The sequence below is a fragment of the Echinops telfairi genome, unplaced genomic scaffold, assembly GCF_000313985.2.
Source record: "Echinops telfairi isolate 266 unplaced genomic scaffold, ASM31398v2 ScPeMD7_4;HRSCAF=17, whole genome shotgun sequence".
Taxonomy (NCBI): domain Eukaryota; kingdom Metazoa; phylum Chordata; class Mammalia; order Afrosoricida; family Tenrecidae; genus Echinops; species Echinops telfairi.
In genome coordinates this window covers 10,475,540-10,490,371 of record NW_022103900.1, presented here as the reverse complement: position 1 = coordinate 10,490,371, position 14,832 = coordinate 10,475,540, and positions in this window count along the sequence as shown.

Here is a 14,832-nt window from a genome sequence, read left to right as displayed (position 1 = left end):
GGACAAAATAACACCAAATAAAGGTGCCGTTTTCTTCAATAAGATCAATGGTTACATAGCTCAACCCCCAAGTTTTTTCTTGGTATCTTGGTTTTTAGACCTGTTCCTGGGGTTATTTGGGGCCATTTATTTAGAAAATTGCATTGGAATATAGTTTCTCAGTGTCCCACTATATTTTCAATGGTTAAGCTATACTGATATATTAATTTATCTTCCTAGTTTTAAATATGAGAAGAATTACAGGATAAGAAAAGAGAGGTTAAAAAAAAAAAAAGAAAATTAGGGGGAGTGCAGAGTGAAGACCCAGGGCCCATCTGGGGGAAATTGGACATCCCCTTGCAGAAGGGCTGCAGGGAGGAGAGTAGTAAACCAGAGTGCAGTGTAATAATGATGAAATATGCAATTTTCCTCTAGTTCTTAAATGCTTCCTCCCCCCTCTACCATGATCCCAATCCTACCTTACATATCCGGCTGAACCTGGGGATGTACACTGGCACAGATAGGAACTGGAAATACAGTGAACCCAGGACAGATGAACCCCCCAGGACCAGTGGAGAGAGAGGCGATGGCGGGAGAGTGGAGGGAAGGAGAGGGAGAAAGGGGGAACAGAGGACAAGGTCTTCATGTGGCCTCCTCCCTGGGGAACGGACAGCGGAGAAGTGGATGTGGGAGACGTTGGATGGGGTAAGATGTGATAAAATAATAATAATTTATAAATTATCAAGGGTTCAGGGGGAGGGGGGAGCAGGGAGGGAGGGGAATAAATGAGGAGCTGACACCAAGGGCTCAAGTGTAAAGCGGGTGTTGTAATTTAAAAAGAAAATCAAAAAAGCCCATATATGGAAGGTGTGAGGCCAATTTAGAGTGTCAAAATTGTAAGGTTTCATAGTAACTTTAATAAATATTTTAAAGATCCAAATTTTTCCTTCCAATTATACAGTAAAAGCTTCAGAACACAATTTAACATAAAGAAATCACTGGATAGTTCACCGTAAATGTTTCAGAGATGAGGTTGAGGGTAAGCTTTTTTTACATGAAAACTTTGAACTTTCAAGAGATTCTGTGCACAGGTGGAGAAGCTGCATCATCTTATAGTGAGACTAGAACATTTTAATATTACTAGACTCTAAAAGACACATTTGGGGTTTCAGAACATTTGAATCCCCATTTATTGGACCAAACTCTTTGCCAATCAGTCCATTTGGGTCTCTTGACAGCCATATAGGACAGGTGGACCTTTTCTGAGGCTGTAAGCCTTCCGGGGAGCAGAAAGCCCCATCATCATCCCACAGAGCAGTCCGTATGCGCTGTAGCTGCCCTTGTGGTGCCCAGTCAAACACGCAAGCCGGTATGCTCCCAGCACTCCGTCTTTATCAGACACTAACTCTTATTTCTGGGCCCTTTCAAAAATAACAAACTGGAACTCCCTGCTAATAGTTCCTAATAACAATGAAACAATACTTGAGAAAATTTCAAGTTCATGTAATTTTCACTGTTCAAATGTGTCTTTGGATCAAAGGACAAAATGTGAGGCATAACTTGGCGTACATGTTTAGTACAACACAAGCTACTTTATTTATTTATTTATTTTAATTAAAAGATCATCTTACTGGGGGCTCTTACAACTCTTAGAACAATCCGCACATCAGTTGTATCAAGCATATTGGTGCATATGGTGCCATCATTATTTTCTAGACATTTACTTTCTATTAAACCCTTGGTATTAGCTCCTCTTTTTCTCCCCACCCCCTGGTGACCCTTTAATAAATTATTGCTATTTGTATATCTTACACTTACCACTGTCTCCCTTCCCCCAAGGTTTCTGTGATTCAGCCCCCTAGAGAGGAGGGGTGTGTGTGTGGTTATGTGTTGATCATTGCAACAGTTCCCCCTTCCTCCTCTCAACTCCCCACCTTCTCCCTACCCTTCTGGTATCGCTGCTATTCCCATTCTTGTTCCTGGATTCTATGTGCCATGAGATCCTCTCTCTTATCTGTACCTGTGCACATGCTCTGGTCTAACCTGCAGTGAAAGGCAGGACTGGGGTGATGGTAGTGAGGGGGTGAGAAAGCCTCAAGGAACCAGCGGAATATTGTGTGCTTCAGTGGTGCTTTACTGTGCCATGGTTAACTCATCCCTTCCCTGTGGCCCCTTGTGAAGGGATGTCCCATAGTCTACAGATGGGCTTTGGATCTCTGCTCCAACACTCCTCATTCTCAACAGTATGGTTGTTTTGCTTGTTTGTTATGGGTTTTCTGATGCCTGTTACCTGGTCCTGACAACACCTCATGATCACACAGGCTGGTTTGCTTTTTCCATGTGGGCTTGTTGCTTCTCTGCTAGATGGCTGCTTGTTTGACTTCAAGCCTTTAAGACCCCAGATGCTATATCTTTTGATAGCTGGGCACCATCCACTTTCTTCACCACATTTGTTTACGCACCCATGTTGTCTTCAGTGATTTTGCCGTGAGTATGAGCATCATAGAAATGCCAGTTTGTTAGAACAAAATATTCTTGCATGGAGGAAGGGTATGAGCAGAGGCCCAAAGTCCATCCACTATCTCAGTGTGCTGTATTGCCATATAAATATATGTACATAGGCCAATGCCTCTATTTTTATGAATTAATATATTTACATGAGTGCACACCTATGTTTATACCTCTAGCCATAGTTTTGCTTCCAAGATCTTTCCTGTTTCCTCTTACCCTTCTCCTGCCTCATCATCATGCTTGGTCTTCTTCGTCCTCTTAGTAATTCCTCTCAGCTAGATTGCTGTTGCTCCAACACCCCAGGATCTCTAGGTCCTCCTGTTGACTTTAATTCCCTAGTTGTTCCCAGGTCTGTGGTGCTGTTTGCTCCTTGTTCTCTTTCCCGCCTCTTCCCCCAAGTCCCTCTGGGACCATCAGTCCCATTGCTTTCCCCTCAGGCTTGCTTCCTATGCCTACCTTATATAAGTATGCAACCCAGCAGAAACATTGACTGAACAAAAAGAAAACAAAAGATTGAAAGAAAAAAAGAAAAAAAACACACATAATTCCATGTCTGTCCACTGACCTTTATAACTGTCTCCCCACTGGTCCTGGGGCAATTCCAGGAGCTGCGCCCCTAGCCTGAAGTCTATTTGGGGGGTCTTGTAGGGATTTTGTGGCTTTTCTTTGCTCCCATTGTTGATCTGTTATGTTCCCTTCTTGGTTTACCTTGGTACTAGGGGTTCAGACCAGACTAACTCCCCATCATGTGTCCCAGTATTATCCTCTGTCGAGGTATGTTCCAGTGAGGGAACATGCAAGGAAGTCATCCCCCGAGCTTGGTTTGCTGATATGGGGTCTAGACTGTCTCTTTCTCCTTTTCCTTCTTGGTGTGCTTCCCTGTGGGTGTGATATGACGGCCCCTCTCCCCAACCTGAAGGTTTAGTGTTGTTCTCTGTCTCATGTACTTCTAGGGAGGGGGTCAGTTTGGCTCTGGTTGAGGCTGGTCATGTAGCATTTCTCCATGCGGTTATGTTGCCCTCAAGGTTGGGTGTGCCATGGTGGGGTCTGCATGCACACTCCCAATTCTATGGAGACATAACCAGTACTCTCCCCCTGGATGGGTTTGTGCCCTGCTCCCCCATGCAATCACCTCCCTCCCTTTTCCCCTTCTTTGTGTTGGAGTAACATGTACTCACTTAGGGGTTTGGTCTGATCTCCACCCGACTTGTCTAACACAAGCCACTTTAAATAAAACTATCATATACCTTTGTCTCAGGCTACCTAACACTATTTTAAAATATCCTGATTTTTTTATGAGTGAGCAGAGTGAAGAGAGGTATATGGTATATTTCTGTAACTCAAACGCTAGTGCTGATAGGGGGAAGCCAGTGCCATTTTTGTAATCAGCAGGTCAAATATACCCAGGAACAATCTGATACCTGAGATGTCAAAATGGGTGTTGGCATGGAAACAGTAGACCCTCCATGAAGAGTGTTAAGTAGTTTTAAAGAAAAGTACTTATAAGTAGAAATAATAGCAAGTGTGTAAAATTGCCCAGAATGAGCAATAAAGAAATCTGATAAGTAAAGCAATAGTTTCAAACCTGAAAGGTACATAAGAAAGTAGACAGAATGAGAACAAATCACTTGATCTGAGGTCTTCTTTGTTGGGGGCATGACGAATATTATGTTGTCCTTAGCTGCCATTGAAGTGGTTCTGAATAGTGACCCCATGCTCAATCGTGATCCCATACTGCCCAGTCGGGTGCCATCCTCCTAATTGTTTTGTTTGAGCCCATTGGTACAGCCACTGGGTCAATCCATCTCCTTGAAAGTCTTCCTCATATAATATCTTTTCCCAAGGATTGGTCTCTTCTGAAAACATGTCCAAAGTACAAGAGATAAAATCTTACCATCCTTGCCTTTAAGGAAACTTTGGGCCCTTTGTTTGGTTTTATGGCAGTCTGGGGTACTTTCGATATTCTTTGCCAACATCATAATTCAAATGCACCAGTTTGGTAGTCTTCTTTATTCTTTGTCCAAACTTCACATGCATATGAGACGATTGAAAATACTATAACATAGGTCAGGTGTCCATTAGTCCCCAAGATGGCAATTTGCTCTTCAACTATGTATTTTCAACATATTTTCCTAATGCAACACATGATTGCTGGGAAGAATACCATATAGACTTATAAAAGAATAATTCTATTGAAATGTGACCCTTCTAAACATATTTCTTAATGTGACCCTTCTAAACATATTCTCGTTTGCCATAATCCATTTTGTGATATTTTGTAGGTCCTGCATCTGTGCTTGTGGAGGGAATTCTCTGCTACAGGATTACGGTGGGATGCTTCTTAGACTCTTCTCTGTTGGGGGGTATATCATAAGTCACCATACTTTGTTTTCACTGGGTGTATGAGCGGCTAAAATAGGAAAACCACATCTCCATCAAGGCCTCCCTTTTTGGGTGGTCTCTGTTTCCTGAGAGCTTTGGTAGAAGCAAGAGAATCTGCTTTGGGGACATGTTTGGTTTCTAGCTCTGGAGCCTGCATGTGGCTCGCCTCAGCCTGACTTGTTGGATTTGGACGGAAGAACAACTACAACTTGCGGCACGTCCGGGAAAAGCACTGTGACATTTCTGTGAGCCATCACAATGAATTGTGGAACTCAGGGAGGTAAGGGCAATACAGGCAAGGGAATAGAGCAGAAGAGCGTCTCAGAAGAGTCGCACATTTAGGGGACATCACTAATCTCTAACTCCTTGGAACTAGTCCGGCATTCATTCTTCTAAAATAAATTATTACCTAGTTTTATGCAAGTGTACTTATATGAGAGTGCTTTAAAAAATTCATAGGGAAAATGGAATTAAAAGACAATGGAATTTTCTAAAGCATTCTCACTTAATGTGATTTATCAGTCATGTTATTTCCTGTGGTAGGATAAAGACAGTTCTCTTCTCCATGGTTTTTCATGAAAAAGAGAAAATACAACACCTTTGCTCATTTTTGTGGTACTCTGAAGCTCGTACTAACATTTATATTCCGTTTTCTCAAATTTAATAAATAATATCCAAATGATAACTGCCACTTGACCCAGTGTTCATAATATAAGGCTCTAACAGAAATAAAATAGTTTCAAAACATAGTTTTAAAAATGCCAAATGTGTCTTTAAATCGTTTATACTCAAATGTTGACGCTAGGAAGACAGCATGAAGTAGGAGGAAACAGACAGAGAACTGGATACAAGAAAGGTGGCTTCCACTTGTGGAATCCTCGTACTTAAAAGCAAATGAATCATTCACGGTGTGCTTTTCCCTTATATGTAAAATCAGTGAATTGGATCAAATGGCCACAAAGATCGTGGAACTTCAGTACATTTCATTTTAAATTGTGATCTGGTTTTTAAATCTAGAGTTTATACTACTTAATCATCTTTTGTTTTCCCTAAGACACGGTGTTCCTGTTTGTTACCATCAAACCAATTCCCACTCCCAGTGACCCAAAGTCCACCAGAACAAAGCATTGCCTGACCCCGAGCTGTCCTCACGATTGCCATGCTTCTCCCCACTGTGTCCCTACACGCCCTTGGCCATGTACTTTTCTCTATCCCTCCACTTTCCCAAGAATGATGCCTTTCCCCAGGGACTAGTCTCTCCTGATAAAATGTCCAAGGTATGTGCGAAATAACCTCTCCATCCTTCCTTCCAAGAGGCGTTCTGACTTACACCATCCAAGACAGCCCTGTTGGTTCTTCTGGAAGTCCACAATATTTTAAGATGTTTGTTTGTTTGTTTGTTTGTTTGCTTGCCAGCACCATGTTTCAAATGCATCAATGCTTTTTCAGTCTTCCTTATTCGATGTCCTCTTTTCGCATGCATAGGAGACACGTGGAAATACGCAAACCACAGTAGTGTAGTGGATACAAGGGATATCATTGCTGCTGTCAGAGAGATCTTGGCTCAATATCAGGAAGATATATACCTGTGTTTCATGTAAAGACCTTCTGTTGTGTGGCTCATCGCACGCTATGGATAGTATTTAAAGAATGGTAATTATAGAGTACTTCATTATGCTCATGTGTAACCAGCACATGGATCAAGAGAACGAAACAAGGGAATACTGCATGGTTTAAAATCAGGAAAGGTGTGTGTCAGGACAGTATCCCTTTAGCATACTTATTAAATCTGTATGCAGAGCAAATAATTAGAGAAGCTGGATTAAAAGAAGGAGAATGTGGCATCATAATTGGAAGGTTTATTAATAACTTGAGATATGGAGATAGCACAACCTTGCTGCCTAAATGTGAGGTAGACTGGAATACACTGATTAAAGCAAGGATTTCAGCCTTCAGTATGAATTTCAACTTGCAGCAGCAGTGAATTGTTTAATGTGGCTCTTTTGGCCAAAGTCTTATAACTCCCACCAAATGATCTTTCACTGCATGGGTCTGGTAAGAAGAGGAGAGAAGTTAGTGATAGGAATCACTTGTGAGTTATGGAAAACAGTATTCCCTGGAGTGGCATCCTGCTGGGTATAACATAAGTCCTCTGAAAAGCAAGAAGAAGGATCTCATTCCTGGCAAGAGCCAAGAGTGAAGCCAGTCCTCCAGAACCAAGACCCCTGCATGATGAAACTCGTGGATTCAGAAGACAGCTATGAAGTCAGAGGAGCAGCAAAAAAAACCCAGAAGGCAGAACTGGAGCAAAATAATGGATTTCCCAACCCACTGAGCACGTGACAATGAGTGCTTTTTTGCAAGAGGCTGGTTTTTGGAGTGGAATGCCTTTGGGCACATAATTGGGGGTGTTGAACTTGCACAGAAGTGGAGCTGAGTAATTTCAGGCTGCAGCTTACTTGAGGAATTTAGGGAGCTGGGTTTGCTGACCCATGGAACCAAAGCTAAAGGCCTTCCTGCTGAGGCTTGTAGCAGATACCCTTTGGGCATCAGTTATAAGACGAAAGACTTTGTAACATGTCTTGGTAAACAAGCAACCCTGACCATTTCTCACTGAACATTTCCTTAATTAACCTTTTAATCGTGAATTTTGTCTATGTGAACTGTGTAGACAATGTAATAGATATTAGAACCTAAAGGTAATTATAGATTATTAATTAAATCAGCCAGCGTACACTCAAGGTAACGGGGAAAAAATCCTCACAACTGGACCAATATGTCACATCGTAATAAAGAGAGAAAAGACAGGCTGGCACAGATGTCACCTTGCTGGATTCACAATCAGTACTCATGGAGACTGCAGTCTAGAGAGCAAGTGACACATTGCATGGGTCAATCTGCAGCACAATGCCTCTTCAGAGCTTTGACCAGCAGGGATGCTGCTTTGAGGATTATTAAGGTGTGCCTGGCCCAAGCCAGGGTATTTTCAATCGCCTCCTATGCATGTGAAAGTTAGACGTTGTATAAGGAAAAATGAAGCATGGCGTTTTTGAATTATGGTGTTGGCAAAGCATGTTAAAAGTACCATGGACTGCTAAAAGAACAAACAAATCTGTATTGGGAGAAGTGCAGCCAGAGGGCTCCTTAGAGGCCAGGATGGCAAGACTTTGTCTCACTGCTTTGTTCATGGTGTCAGGAGAGACCTGTGCCTGGAGAAGGACATCATGCTTGGGAAAGGGGATGGACAGTGAAAGGAGGAAGGGGCTGGCTGGGACGGACTGACACGGTGACTTCAACAATGGACCCAAACGTGGGAACCGTTCTGAGCATGATGCAGGACCAGGCAGGGTTTGGTTCTGTTGTGCACGGGTCCTTAGGAGTCGGGGCAACTTGAAGGCACCAAACAAAAATGAAAGCCAATGGGAGAATAAATCAATGTATTGAGATTACAGAGTGGTAGGGTTTGGTTTTATTCCAAAAGCCAAAGATGTTGAAGACAGAACCGTCTTGATCATGACAAAGCATTTAAGAAATTGGAGCGCAACTCTTGTGAATATTATGCAGTGGATTCAAGCATCTGTCAATAGATACATTGGCACAAATAAACACCAGTTACGTTTTCTTCTCAGGCTTATTGGCACACTTATAATACATCTTACCCTTATGGTGGGGACTTTTTGTAAAATAGAAACAAGTGTGTGAATTGCTAAAAATAGAAGTCTGTGATTTGTGTAAAATAAAAAGAAGTAAGTGAATACCATATTCTTATGATAATAGGTAGTAGTGTGACAGATGGTATCCAAGAAGTGAGATCTTTTAAAACTTTTGTTTCAAGGATTTTGTACAAGATAGGCTTGTAAGTATAATTATTATTTCCTCTTATGTTGTTGGAAAGGTAGTTTGTTTTTTTTAACATTAGGCAGCGTTCATGTGAATAAGTTATGTTCAGTCTAAATGCAGCTTACATATGTGTTCTTGATGTACTTCATGTCTACAGATACAAAATACCACTTACACTATTTTGCTGCTTGGCATTCTGCTATGTCCAGTAAGACTAACCACGGGACTTCAAAAAGTTCATAGAACAATGGAATAAAAAGACAATGAAAAATGTCTGCAAACTTTTGTATTGTTTTCTTTGTGTTATTAGGGAGGTGATACTTGGGGGATTTTCATGTTAATGTGATACATCAACTTGATCAGTTTATAATTCTCACTGGTTTTGAGAGTTATGTAATAATGTGTTTTGCAAGGAATGTAACAAAAAGTAGACTTGAACAAGTAGGTGCTACCCCCATGTTTTCCAAAGTTTCATTCATTATAACAAAATTGGTAACACGAAATGTTTCTTCTGCCTCATTTCACTTGTCTTACCTCCAGTGTCCCCTGGTACATATGGAGACCACAGAATATCGATGCATATTTGTCCATCATGTATAACTAAAGAGTATCAGCACTCAATGATTCAATATAAATTCCATTTGTGCAAAACATTATATCATCCCAAAATTACAAACATAAAAAAAATTGCTCATGAAAGTCTGGTCTCTTCCAAACCTTAATAAGAGCTAATGGAGTCTTACGTAAGAATGGTGGTGGTGGTGGTGTTGGTTAGTTGGCGTCAATTACAAGTTGTGATGAATCCGTGAGCAGCGAAAAACTGCCTCAGGAATTTTCAAGTAGATCTCCAGGCCTGTCTTCAAACTGCCAACCTTTCAGCAAGTGGTTGAGCACTTAATCATTTTAGCCACTCAAGGAGCAGGACACAAGAGAAACGACACCTAACTGAAAGGGAGCAAATTCAGAAAATCGGAATAAATGGCAAATTGTTGCATCTCCATCACTAATTCTGAATAAGCCACGCCTGTGAGTACAATTCAGAAAATAAAGATGCAAAGAATATGATTGAATTTTTTTCTATGGACAAAATCCCACCACAGTACATTATGGGAAATTACACATTTTTAACTGATACATATTTCAATGCACTCTAGTAGTGGTATTTGCTTCCATGAGCCTTTCCATAAAATGTGGCCCTGTTTTATAAATAAAAATTAATATTTCAACTGTTTCAAAAGAAGCTCAAGGGTTCAGATGAGAGAAATTCACATGTTCTTTCTTATAAGGTGAACTGTGTGTGAAAAACACAAAGACAATATATATTGTTCCTATAGTTTCAGAATACTCTGTCAAAAGGTCTCCTACTCATCTTCATCTAGCTGTTGTTTCCAGAGTTCTCTGTCTCTCTGTTCTCTCTTCTTTGCAAAAGTAGCTTATAGTCTATAATAAAGGCAATCAAGTGTCGGCTGGAGATGGCTGTGAGAACTCACATCCATATAAAGCATTTCCCCACTTCTGTTAAGCTCCTTATAAAAAAAAAAAAAGAACTCTCTTTCCATCCTTCTGTGCCTCTCTCCCACTACCCTTTTTAAATGATCACTCTAATTTTATTGAGACTCTTTTGCTAGGGAACCATATGACAGTTCACTCACTGGAAGAAAGTAGCCAGCTTGAGACTCTGACGAACCATTTCCACTTCTTATGTGAACATTTCATCTCAGAGGGCTCTTGTCTCGGTGGCAGCTGGAAGGCACCTCTTTGTCTCTATTGTGCTGACTGTGTGAAGGAAGGTGCGTCATCGACTACAGTGAAGTGAACTCAAACCTGCCAATTGAAGCTGGCAACCTTTTTTTTTTTATGTATATTTTGTTGAGGTTGACATCCCAGAAGCCTTGTATTGTCCTAAAGAGGAGTGCATTCTTTCATGGCATTTCTCTTCACAAACATCCTTCAGTGCGGTCACTGTGCCATCCTCGGCATTTGGGGGCTGGAGAAGTTCCGGATTTGCCAGAGCTCATTTGATCTCCCTCACTCCCTTTGCCCATCACAGGTGTCTTTTCTCCGTGTGCTCTTCTGAACTCACTTGATTTTTCCAAAGTAGAGCCAGTTCTGAAATGCTGACTGAGGTGGCCCTCTCAACAGCAGACTGCCTCAGCAAGAGACGATGTAAGGTGTCAACGTACTTCCTTTACCCAAGCTCTGGGTAAAATTCACTTCTCCTCCAAGTCCAATTTTTCCTTGCTAGGACAAATTCCAGAAGTAAAATCATGGAAAGGAACCACTGACGCTTTATTTCAAAGGAGAGTAACATGCTGAATAGCATCTAGACCAGTGGTTCCCCCAGTGGGGTTCCCAGGCCAGCAGAATCAGCATCACCCCGACACTTGTTAGAAATGCACATGTTTAAGCTCCACTCCAGCTCCACCGACTCAGAAGCTCTGCGGCTGGGGGTCCTGAATTTGTTTTAACAACCTCGAGGTAATTCTGATTTATGGTAAAGTTTGAACTAACTCAACTAACAGCCCAAGGACTTTCACAGTGGATGAAAATCTGTAATTGAAGTAGAGGTGAGTGTGTATTATAATAAGAAATAGGGAAGAAACATGATAATAGAGTGATAATTCATAATGCCCTTCCTGTGGTAGCAAACTGAACTTTAGGAAATGAAACTCAAAAAGTAGGATAACTTCAAAAAATTGATGCTTTATTCAAAGCTATCTTGAACATGTGAATTTTAAAAGATGTTCAGGAGAGCTCTGGTGTTCTACAGTGTTGGATGCTAAACTAAACGTGAGGCTTAATTATTCACACGTGAGCCCTGGTGGTGCTAGGCGTGGGGCTGCGAACCCCAAGGTCAGAAGATAGGAAGCACCAGCCACTCCGAAGGAGAAAGGCTGGGTGTTCTATTCCCATAAAAAGCTACAGTCTCGGAAACCCACAGGGGCACTTCTATTCTGTCCGATAAGGTCTCTGTGGGTCAGCAGTAACTTGATGTACGTTTGATTTGGGCTTTGAGTCTCTTGAGTATTTACTCTACGGCTTGCACTATGGTCGGACTAGGAAAAATAGACAAAGTTCCCAACCTCAAATCTATGGAGAGAGCTATTACATTTACATGAACTGGCACAGTACAAAGAAGAAAACACCATAAGCACAGATAACATACTCCAGAAGTTCAGAAGAAGATATGAAAATATTTTTGCTTAAGGGGCATTGAGTTTATGATAATGGAAATGGAATATTTTGGAAAAGGATAACAATAATGGTTGTGAAACATGAAAAGAATAATCAATAGCGCTGCATTGTACATGTACAAGCAGTTGATTTGGAGAATGTTTTGTTGTGTGTATTTTTGTCACAGTTAAAAAATAATTACACAAATAACAATAAGTACAAGGAAGAAAAAAATTTGATTGTGGTAATGATTGTACAATTCTTCTTGCTTTGAGATTGAATTATTGAATTGTATGACAAGTGAACTAAGTGCCAATAAAACTTAAAAAGATATACAAAAACAATAATAACTTCCATCGGGTGAATCAAGAAAAGCTTTATGGAAAATGTATTCCTTCAATATACACAAGAGAAAGAAAATAGCCAATAAATAGATTAATGGCAAGATCACAGTAGCTTTTTAAAGCTACGAGTTACAGTTTTTACCTATTAGAGTGGCCCTGCTTTATACAAACATTCAGTGAGGGGCAGTAAATCAGACTTCAATACTGATGGGGAGAGGAACTTGGAATACTTCTCAGAGGAAGCATGCTTCACAAGCCCTAAGATTGTTCATACCATTGTACCTATTAATTCCATTTTAAAATTTTAATCCATAGAAATAATCAGAGATGTGTCCAATTTTTACATATAAGTATAATCACTGAAGCAAAGATAAAATCACTAATGATCAAAAATAATAGAGCCAATGAATGTGGGTACATTCTAAAGAAATATTGTGAAGCCATGGGAATTTTTTAAAAAATCATTTTATTGGGGGCTCATACAACTCTTAACACAATCCATACACACTGTGTCAAACACATTTGTACATTTGTTACCATCATCATTCTCAAAACATTTTCTTTCTACTTGAGCCCTTGGTATCAGCTCCTCATTTCCCCCCTACCTCCCCCACCCTCCCTCCCTCACAAACCCTTGATAATTTATAAATTATTATTTTTTGTCATGTCTTACTCTGTCCGATGTCTCCCTTCACCCACTTTTCTGTTGTCTGTCCCTTCCCCTTCCCCTCCTTGGCTACTCTCATTATTGGTCCTAAGGGGTTCAATTGTCCTGGATTCCCTGTGTTTCCAGCTCTTATCTGTACCAGTGTACATCCTCTGGTCTAGCCAGATTTTAGGGGTAGAATTGGGATCTTGATAGTGGGGGGGAAGAAGCATTAAAGAACTAGAGGAAAGTGGTATATTTCTTCAGTGCTATACTGCACCCTGACTGGCTTGTCTCCTCCCCAAGACCCTTCCGTAAGGGGATGTCCAGTTGCCTACAGATGGGCTTTGGGTCCCCACTCCACACCCCCTACCCCTTTCACAATGATATGTTTTTTTGTTTTTTGATCCCTGGTACCTGATACTATCGGCACCTCATGATCCCACAGGCTGGTGTGCCCCTTCCATGTGGGTTTTGTTGCTTCTCAGCTAGATGGCCACTTGTTTATCCTCAAGCTTTTAAGACCCCAGATGCTATGTCATTTGATAGCTGGGCACCATCAGCTTTCTTCACTACATTTGCTTATGCACCTACTTTGTCTTCAGCGATTGTGTTAGGTGAGCATCATGGAATGCCAGTTTAATAGAACAAAGGGTTCTCGCATTGAGGGAATACTTTACTAGAGGTCCAATGTCTATCTGCTACCTTAATACTAAACCTATAAATATATGCACATAGATATATTTCCCTATCATCGTATATAAATATATTTACATATACATATATACACGCCTATATTTAGACCTCTATAAATGCCATGAGATTTTGTGGAATATATTTTCATAAGAAATGTCCATGATATGAGGGGGCTTCAAATTTTTCTTGGAAAACTCAATTATTTTTTAATTCTATTTTCCCAGGAAATTTTTGATGCTCACTTGCTTATGACTAATTGAAAAAAAAGTCACATTATGAAATTACATGTACCCTCCTGATCAAAAACTCCAAACTCCCTGCCATTGAGTAAATTCTGATTGACAGTGCCCTATAAGACAGGGTAGAACTGCCCTATGTGAGTTTCTGAGACCATATTTTCCCCCCATCTTTATTGGGAGCTCTTACAGATAACAATCCATAGTTCAATTAGATCAAGTATGATTTTACAATTGTTGCCACATTTTAAAAACATTTTCTTTCTTGCACTATTTGATTTCAGCTATCCTTTATCCCTACCTTCCCCCCTCCTGCACAGAACCCTTATTATATTAAATATTATTATTGTTGTTATTCTTTTTTTCTGTATCTTACACCACTCAATGTATCTGTTCACCTGTTATTTTGTTATTCATTCCCTTCACATAGGGTTATATAATCATCATTGCTATCAATTTCCCCTTCCCTCTCTGTCTCTACCCTTAATCTCAGGGAATCATTACTCCCATTACTATATTTGAAGGGTTTATCTTTTTTTTTCCCAGATCGTTTTATTGGGGTCTCTTCAGCTCTTCCCCTCATGCTTGTGGCCCCTTAATGGATTATAGATTGTTATTATTTTCATATCTCACACCGACCGCTGTCTCTCTTCCCCTTTGGTTTCTGTTGTTTTTCCCCCTCGAGGGGGGGTTGTGGTTATGTGCCATTCATTGGGATCAGTACCCCTTCTTCCCCATTTCCCTCCCTTCTCTCTACCCTTTTGGTATCACTGTTCCCATTCCTGTTCCTGGGTTCCATGTGTCATGAGCTTTACCTTTTGCCTATACCTGTGTACATACTCCGGTCCAGTCCAGAGTGGGAAGCAGCACTGAGGTCATGAAAGTGAGGGGTGAGGAAGCCTAAAGGACCAGAAGCATATTGCATGATACATCGGTGCTCTACTGCACCCTGATTGACTGATCCCCTCCCAGCAACCCCTCTCTGGGGGGATGTTCCATTGTCCACAGATGGGCTTTGAGTCTC